Raw genomic sequence first — 3,381 nt, forward strand, 5'->3', positions numbered from 1 at the left:
CTGGCTGGAAGAAGATTTGAGTTGAGTTCTTTCAGGCTGGGCCCGGTGCCACGATCTTGGGGTGCCTCTGTGCATATAGGAGCACCCCAAACCTCTAGACTTCTTCACTTGGACCTAGCTTGTTACTTGCTTGGGCTGGCCCAGAGAAATTCCTGCCTTCCTAGGCCATCCAGGTACTCAGAGGTTAATTGCAGTTTAGCCCTAACAATATGAGGCAACCGAGAAATGTGAACACCACAAAGCAGTGTCTGTCTTTTGAAAAATCCCTCACCCCCCCCCCACCCCCAGGGACAATCGGACCCAATCTCCCCTGCTACTGCCATAGGCCTTATCTCTGTTTGGTGCCTAGAATTCAAGTGAACATCCACAGCAGAGCACCCACAGTACAGCAGGAAGTTATGATAGCCGGGCCACACTAGCACAAGGATTTCTGCTATGAATATTTGGGTATATATGAGACCTTCCCCCTGTCAAGGTTTAGAGGTGCTGGGTGCCTGAAATAGCGACACAAGGCTCCTGGCCAAATGAATTCGATCTAAGCCTTCTTTCAGCCAAAGGCAACATTTATTAAAGATCTGCCACATTGGCCAGACTCTTACTGAATCTGAACATTTGTGACACTCCTATTGACAAGAGGGATAGATTGAATCTGAGCCATGGGCCAGAGTGAATCTCAGCACCTTAATGGAGACAGGATGGATCTTATATATAGACAGACTGTGGGAGGGATCTAGGAGTGGCCAAGTAGTTTGGGGTGACTGGAGGAGGGATCTGAGAGAAGGGGTATAGATAGGATCTAGGAAGGGAAGTAATCAGAGGCAATCTGGAGGTAATAGAAGGGCTGGGCTAGGTTAAGGGTAACAGAAAATTGAGTTTAGGCAATAATGAAAGGTCAATTAAGAGGATTATAGCCTCAGGCAAATACTAGCGAATTACTTGATCAAGTGGGAAAATTCAAGGAGGGTTCAAAAGTGGGATTTCCAGAGCCTGTACCCCCACCATTTCCCCCTCAAACAAATGGGACCCAAGTTCTTTTGGGGTAAAGGGCAAAGTTCTTGGCTTGGGCCTGTACCCTGTCACCCCCGCCACCCCCACCCCCTGCCTTTCAGGTTCCTGACATACACAACCAAAGGTGGGATTTGGAGGTCAAAGGACTTGAATCATTGAGCGCCTTTTCTCAGCTGGACCAATTCACAACTTTGTCAACAATGATTGGCTCCTCTTGGTCACATCATGGATGTGGTGAAGAACTCCTAGAAATAACTTCAGGTTGGACCTCCTCTTTAAAATAATTTCTCTTAAAAAAAAAAAAAAGAACTTAAGAGAGGACAAAACTAAAGAATATAACAGAAGGAAGAATTTTCAAAAATTAAAGTAGATCATTCTTGTTTCAGTTTCTTCTCTTAAAATGCCATATTCCTTCTGTACTTAAAGAATAAGAATTGAAACACGGCAGAATTTCTTAGAAAATTCCAGGTTTTTCCCCACTTTCCTCCTTTTCCAGTCTCTGTCCCCCAATATAAATTCTCAGTTTTCATGCATGTCTTGATTTGGCTAGATAATGGTTAATTATAAGCTTTATCAACTCAAATTTATTGTAATGAGTAATGTTCTTTCTTATTTAATTTCATCAAAAAAGATCCCAGGGCTACAGAAGGAGGACATCAGACTGAGTGTGGAATCAAAGTGCATAAATTAGCATCTTTGTCAGTGGGCTTGTGTACTGCCAAAGGTGCGAGGGGATGATACATTTTATTTCCTAGAATCATGCCTCAGTGGAGGAGAGGTTGTGTTTTTTGCGGGTTTATTGCAAAGTGTTTGAAACTTCTGTAAAGAGCAGCATATTTACTGAATGTAATTTACTTTCTGGAAGCCCAGGGCTAAAAATAATAGAAAAGAAGACAATCATGTAAAACCTCACCAAGCGCTACAACATTTCACACCCCGCAAATGAAATGTACGCTTATTTGGTTTCAAAAGAGTTGCTTTGTTGGAGGTTTTTTTTAACCTCAAGATGTAAATGTATTAATTCTTTCGCAATGCCAGACTGTCCTACCCAAAAGGGGTAGATGAAAGTGAACTCGAGACCTCTGCCTGATGTGCAAGGTGAAAACAGGTTTCAACAGCCAAATCGGTTAGACTAAAGTTCTAGTGACAAAAAGGGACAAACCATAAAAAGATATTTCAGCCACACGAAGGAAGGACGCCCTAACGTTTTTTGACTACAGCAAGATTTTAAGAGCCTGGCAGGAGACTAGTGATTTCAACAAGATCAATAATACATCATGAGACACTGCATGGAACATGGATAAGACAGTCTTGAGTGCTTTGGTGATGCCTTGACGTACAGTGGAAGGAATGTAATTTTTAATATCAATAGTTGGGAAATGACCTCAGCAGATGGGCAGGTCCAGTTTGGAGCAATGAGAGATAACCCCTCCCCCATCCGAAAGTGGGATTTTATGCTCTTGAATGCTGAGAATGTCCTTGCAGCCAGAGGCCACAGCCTGGGAAAAATGCCAATCACCAACCACTTGCTTCACTTTCATTCACTTAGTGAGACAGGGAACTATGTCCTTAGGAATAATGACACCTACAGCTGGAGCGTCACCATCTATCCACCTCATGACAGCAAGGTGAGAAGGATTCATGGAATTACATCTTAGGGCAGTGAACTCTGATGGAGAGAAATTAGAACCCAGTGTCTTATTTTGCCACTACGTTCTTTTCCAAGGAGAAGGATGTTTAGTCTGGGGAGAAGCGAATAAAAATGGCTTTACAGGAGGCAATGTCCAGCATAAGTAGAGAGAGTAAAACAACACCCAATGGGCCTGGACGGGTTCGAGTTGCCATGTCCAATACTTAGACATTGAAAGAACTGGCAGATATAACGACTGGACCACTGTCAAGGATCATTGATAAATTGTGGAGATGAGAAGTTTTAACATGGGATTGGAAAAGGGCAAAAGCTTTTCAGAGAGAGAGAGAAGAGAAAAGGAGAAGGGAGGGAGAGAGAGAGAGAGAGGAAGAGGAGAGAAAAGGAGAAAGGACAGAGAGAGAGGAGGAGGAGAAAAAGAGAGAGAGGGGAGAGAGAAAGAGAGGGGAGAGAAAGAGAAGGGAGAGAAAGAGAGAGTGGAAGAAGAGAGAGAAAGAGAAAGGCCAGAGAGAGGAGGAGAAAAAGAGAGAGAGAGGAGAGAGAAAGAGAAGGGAGAGAAAGAGAGAGAGAGAGTGGAAGAGGAGAGAGAAAGAGAAAGGACAGAGAGAGGAGGAGAAAAAGAGAGAGAGAGGACAGAGAAAGAGAAAGGACAGAGAGAGAGGAGGAGGAGAAAGAAGAGAGAAAAAGAGAGAGAGAGAGAGAGAGAGAGAGAGAGAGAGAGAGAG

The sequence above is a fragment of the Vombatus ursinus genome, unplaced genomic scaffold, assembly GCF_900497805.2.
Source record: "Vombatus ursinus unplaced genomic scaffold, bare-nosed wombat genome assembly UNPS02014804.1, whole genome shotgun sequence".
In the NCBI taxonomy this organism is placed as follows: domain Eukaryota; kingdom Metazoa; phylum Chordata; class Mammalia; order Diprotodontia; family Vombatidae; genus Vombatus; species Vombatus ursinus.